Genomic DNA, 6,496 nt, shown 5'->3' on the forward strand with positions numbered 1-6,496 from the left:
CCTTGTTCTGGGGCAGCTCTTCCTGGGGCAGAGGGAAAGGTGGCTCCATGCACTCTCCTTCCTTTCCCCTCTGGTGGGAGCCGTGTCCCTGCAGCTCCCACTGGTTGTTATTTACGGCCAATGGGAGCTGTGGGGCTAGTGCTTGCAGGTGAGCATAGGGCAGAATGGAGACACGTATTCCCCTCAACAAACTGGTGGTGTCCCAGGTAAGTGCCCCACACTCCAATCCTCAGCCCTGGGTCCTCTCCACCACCCTACCTCCCTCCTAGACCCAACACTCCAATCCTGAGCCCCCTCCTGAACCTTAACCACTGCTCAGACCCTGCATCTCCACCCCAACCTCAACCTCCATCTCTACTCCTGCCCTAAGCCCCCTCACACACTCTGAACCCCTTGGCCCCACCACAGAGTGTCCATATGTAGAATGAATTTTGTGCTGTGCAGCCATATGAAGGCGATGTGTTGCATGTCATTTCTGTATTGGTGCACATAAAAAATTAGTTCAACACACAGACATAAAAAAATAGAGAGAACACTGGCCAGCACCCCAGCTCCAGCCCTGAGTCCTCTCCCAGAGCCAGCGCACAATACTTCCCCTGCCTCAGCCTGACGTCCTCTCAGAGCCTTCACTTGAACCCCCTCCTGCACCACCTTCCCAGCTCTTACTGCCCCCGCAGAGCCAGCACCCATACCCCCTCCCGAACTTCTTCCTGCACCTCAATTCCTTGATTCAACCCTGGTCCCCCTCTCAGAGCCAGCACCCATGCCCCTTCCTGCACTCCCCACTCTGTCCCAAACCCCAACAACTGCCCCAGCCTGATTAAAGTGAGGGTGGGGGAGAGTAAGCTATGGAGGGGTGATGGAGAGAGCGGGGTGGGGCATTGTGGAAGGAGCAGGGTAGATCTTGAGTTGCCCTTAATTCAGAAGTGATCCTGGACATAAAAATGTTGGGGACCATTAGTAAGTCTACAGAGATGTTATGCAGCAGAGCTATGAGAATGTGACCTCACTGGGTAAGGAGTCCCATTTCTTTGGCTATTAGGAGAAATGAAGAGCTAAGGTTCATGTTACCCCACAATGCAGCCCCAACTCCGTCCTGGGTCAGCAGCACCCCAAAAGCCAATGATTCACACAGTAGCACCGTACCCTGTCCTGTTTCAGAACGCTGGGAACAGACCCCAGGAGCAGAATAGCACAAAGTCTCACATCTTCTCATCATTAATGTAAAACCTGGTTTCACATCTGATGTAGGAAACAGAAGTTGCCTTCAGTCAAAAGGTGAGCCTGTTCTGCACAAGCTATCACATTCAAAATGTTCCTGTATTAGAGAGAGCCTGGAGCTCTGGGTTTGGTGTGAGCCCTTAACCAAAGTTAGCAAAAGCCCTGCTATGAACTGAAATCAAGGCCCATCATAAAGCACATTCTTGCTTATGAATTCACTGTCTCACACATGAACTTGGCTAAGGCACGGTGAGCATTGCAAACACACAAGCACCCCTAAATACTAGATACTGGACATTTATATAATTCCTGGGAGCAGCTACAGAAACATACCAACCTTGAGAGCAGGATGGGAGGCTAGAGCAATGAATGTGGATGTTTTGCTTGAAACAGCAGGTAGGTAGGTGTAGGGTAGGTGACTAACCACGTAAGGAGTGTAACATGTAACTTGTTTGTATCAATGTGCAAAAGAGAAATCAAGGCAGACTGTTAAGTTCCAGGACACCAATCAATTGCAACCATCCCCTCAAGCCAGCCAGACCATAGACCAGGGATGGGCAATAATTTTGTAAGTAATGGAATAGAGTAATGCAGTAGGCAACCTTCTCAGTTAACTAGACAACCCAAATCCAACCTTCTCAGGCCCACTATAGTGGGAAGTTTGGAGCAGTCTGGAATAGGTATGTATGCCTGCATGGGAGAAAGCACTGTACTTCACAAGGAATAGTGGGACAGATGGAGTATCAACATCTTGATGTTTGGTTCTATCAGGAAATGTGTCACCACATGTCCTATGCTTTTACAGGATTCTTGAGCAGGAGAATAGGAAATAGAAATTCAGGCCTGCCTATAAAATTCATTAGGAATTTAGGGCTGTGTCTAGACTGGCAAGTTTTTCCGCAAAATCACTTGCTTTTGCGGAAAAACTTGCCAGCTGTCTACACTGGCCGCTTGAATTTCTGCAAGAACACTGACTTCCTACTGTAAGAAATCAGTGCTTCTTGCGGTAATACTATGCTGCTCCCGTTCGGGCAAAAGCCCTCTTGCGCAAATCATTTGCGCAAGAGGGCCAGTGTAGACAGCACAGTAATGTTTTGCACAAAAAAGCCCCGATGGCTAAAATGGCGATCGGGGCTTTTTTGCGCAAAAGCACATCTAGATTTAGAGACACTTTTCCGCAAAAAGTGCTTTTGCAGAAAAGCGTCCGTGCCAATCTAGATGCTCTTTTCCGCAAATGCTTTTAACGGAAAACTTTTCTGTTAAAAGCATTTGCGGAAAATCATGCCAGTCTAGACGTAGCCCTGGTGTATTCTTATCACCTAGTTAGTTATGGAGATATACAACAAAGAATTAAAATCACAAGTCCACCTGTGTACGGGCGTTCTCTCACTGACAGTCTGAGGCTTTATTTTTTGGCCAAGCTTCAGGGGTAGCCATAAGCTGAGAAGTATATATTCATATCCTCACACTCCAAATCAGTCACACTGATATGAGGCAATATTAGTCTGGTGAGGTGGCAAACCCATCTAACACCTCCAGATAAAGAAAATATATTAGAATTTTTAAAGAAAACAAGTCTGATAGATTTCTGTCAGACAAGAACTCATCTATCAAAAGATGAAGTTATGAAACCCTCATTTTTTTATTATTTTTTCACTTTTCTATTGTTAATCTGGTTTTATAACTGCTTTGTCTGCTGTATAATTAATTTAGCTAGGTATAAATTAAGGTGGTGGGATTTCTGTATAAATTGGGGGGCAAACAGGAAGTAAGTTGGGGAAAAAAGGAAAATTGGAGTCATGCTTGCTGGAAGTTAACTCCAATAAATATGAATTATATGCACTTCAGAAGTCTGAAGTGTGGCTGTTGGCATGAAAAGGTGGAAAGGGGAAGGGATTGTGTGAAACCAGTTTAATCAAACAAAAGGTTCTTTTGATCATAAAGGACCAACCACAAGGTCAATATATAGCTCAAACCTTACTCAACAATCATGCTGTTGCCAATCCTTTAATATCTAATATCTAAAAGTTTATTTAGAAGAGAAAAGAAAAAGGTGAGAGTTAAAATGGTAAAAGAAAATAAAACACATACACTCATGGCAAAGTTCTTGTATCAGGTTTGAAGTAGCAATGGACTAAACTGCTGTCTTGTTAAGTTTCTGGTAACTCCCAAGAGATTGGAAGGTTCTCAAATCCTTTGGTTAGAATGCTCCCGTTAGCATAAGTCCATAGTCCAGAGATCAGAGCAGGAAAGAGGCAAAATAGAGATGTTTGCAGGATCTTTCATTGCATCTGCCAAATGGATGGAATGTTATTGTTCCAAGCAAAGCCCTCAGCATAGTTAGTGGAAAAGTACAGGCATTATATGGAGTTCAGTGTCAATTAGCTATTTGCATGGCCTTGCATGCTTCGATGAATTATAGCAGAGGTCATTACCAATGCCCCTCTAATCTTTTCCATCCACATGTTGTGTTTTTCATGTGGAATAATTTTTTTTATGTGTACTGAGGCATATGTGAATGAGCACCTCAGGAGAAATGCAAACCTAGCTTTAGGTGTTGTACTAATCAGCTGGGTGGCACTGGAATCTCTCCTGAGCAGCTGCACAAACACACAGCTTACAGGAAACACTAGCCATTACTGGCATTCTGCATAAACCACTCACATGAAAGTCCATGAGGTGGAGGTAAGCTTCTTCTGTGTCCCGCTGTGTTTGTTGATGGGCTATCAACTTTACTCCATACATAATGTCCTGACTAGTTTGTATGTAAACTACCTTGTGAATGTTACTACAGAAGCAAATACATTTGACATACTGGTACATAGCCAATAGTCATAACTTCAGATTAAAAAATAATAGATACGCACAACTGGAATAATTATAATCAGAAAATCATAACTTTCCCATTGACATCTTACATGACAATTTCTAATTTGAAATAATTGATGCAGAAAATGACTATTTTATTTTCAACACTGATTTCATTTTTTGCACATTTCCAGCACCTATGTAGAGCAAAATCAACAAAAAATACACTTCTATTTTCTCTACATCTGCAAGGTAAAAGGCAGTATTTCCCACATTATCTGTTAAAACAAATACAGTAAACTTCCGATAATCCGGCAAATTTAGGACCCAGGGGGTGCCAGATTATCAGATATGCCGGACTATCGGAAGGGGGGGCTATGAGGGGTCTGGGATGGCATCTCCACCACCCCACCCCAGACCCCTCATAGCCCCTCCTTCCGATAGTCCGGCTCTGCCCCAGGTGTCCCTGATTCAGCTGCTGCTGGTCAGTTTCAGCAGCGGCTGAATCGAGGACACCTGCAGCAGAGCAACTGGAGTGTTGCTGGGTTGGTCCGGTAGCGCCGACCCTTGGCGTGGTGAGACCAACCCGGCAGCACCCCAGCTGCTCTTGGGGATGCCTGGGGCAGAGCAGCTGGGGTGTTGCCGGGTTGGTCTCGCAGCGCCAAGGGTCGGCGCTACTGGACCAACCCGGCAGCACTCCAGCTGCTCAGCCCCAGGTGTCCCCAAGTCAGCCACTGCTGATACTGATCAGTGGCTGACTCCAGGAAGCCCAAGGCAGAGCTGTTCTGCCCTGGGCTTCCTGGAGTCAGCCGCTGGTCAGTTTCAACAGCGGCTGAATCCAGACGCCTGGGTCAGAGCAGCTGGAGTGCTGCCAGGTTGGTCCAGTAGCGCCGACCCTTGGCTCTGCGAGACCAACCCGGCAGCACCCCAGCTGCTCTGCTGCAGGCGGAGGGGCAGCGCTACGGGACCTACTCGGCTGCACTCCAGCTGCTCTGCCCCCGGCTTCCTCAATTCAGCCACTGGTCAGTTTTAGCAGCGGCTGAATCGGGGAAGCTGGGGGCAGAGCAGCTCCAATGGTCCGGTTGCCCAGAGCACTTCCGGGTTCCTGACGGTGCCAGACCATCAGGAGTGCCGGACCATCAGATGCCAGACCATCGGCGTTTCACTGTAAATCTTTTCTAGAGCTTCAGTTACAAATGCTTTAGGAACCAAATAAATAGGCATTTTGCCAAGGTCCTAGTCACTTACTATGAACTTTTCTCCCCCTATCACCGGAGACAATACTGAGAAGCAACTCAACTATACTGTGGATCAGTGTTCCCTGTAAGCTGTGTGCTTAGATGGCCACCTAGAAGAGATTCAAATACTGTCCAGATTCAGAGTGCCCACATCTGGCACCAACCAGCAGCAAATGTTTCTACTGGTGCTGCACATCCAAACATGCCTTGAAGCACATAACAAAATTTATTCTGCACATGGATCGAAAAATTAGAGGGAACATTGACTGTGATCATATGCAGTTCAGTTAGTTGCACAGTCAGTTCAGGGTCTGCTGCTCTTCATCATTTCTCAGTGGCGATTTTAAATCAATACTGTTTCTTTGTTAGCATGCCCAGTAAATTGGAGAGTTCTCTCCTGATGGCTGAGCTTTCGCCATGTCATAATGGAGGGGTGGGGAAAAGCAAAACGAATGTGAGAAGTGATTACATTAGCAAATGGTCGCTTGTCTCTAAAGGCTCCAATAAATCTGTCTTCATTCTGTCAAACTAAACCAATATCAAATTGGATGACAAAACAAACATCAGGAATGATAGAAACAGAAATAGAAAGAGATAGACTACAATTAAATAACAGCATCAAGTGAAATTCCACAGCAGGGTACATCTGATGATGCAGAATCCAAACAAGAGATTCTCCCATTATATTCTCCTCTGATCCATTCAAAACTGCTTCACTCAGCACTCTCATTAATGTCATTTACAAAAGCTTTAGCATCCTAGCTAACTTTCCAACAGACAAAATGGGATTTAAACTCCAAAGGCTCTCACTGTGTTTGGGATGCCTTTAAATTCCCCATTCAGGTCTTTGACACTTTCATCTCCAGGGACAGTGAGATAGTGACTCTGATTTAGGATTAAAGAAATCAAAGCATCACCCCTAAGCACAGACAATGAGAACATGGCATTTCATGACACTTTCATGGTATGTCTTCTCTGCCACCCTGCTTCAAACTAGCGTGGCTAATGTAGTCATTCGAACTTGCAAATGAAGCCCCGGATTTAAATATCCCGGGTTTTATTTGCATGTTCCTGGGCGCCGCCATTTTTAAATGCCGTGTAGTTCAAACTACCTGCCCGCGGCTACACGCGGCACGGGCTAGGTAGTTCGAATTAAAGCTTCTAATTCGAACTACTGTTACTCCCCCTGCAATGATGAATAACGGTAGTTCAAATTAGGAGCTTTAATT

Source organism: Pelodiscus sinensis, chromosome 24 (genome assembly GCF_049634645.1).
Source record: "Pelodiscus sinensis isolate JC-2024 chromosome 24, ASM4963464v1, whole genome shotgun sequence".
Taxonomy (NCBI): Eukaryota; Metazoa; Chordata; order Testudines; family Trionychidae; genus Pelodiscus; species Pelodiscus sinensis.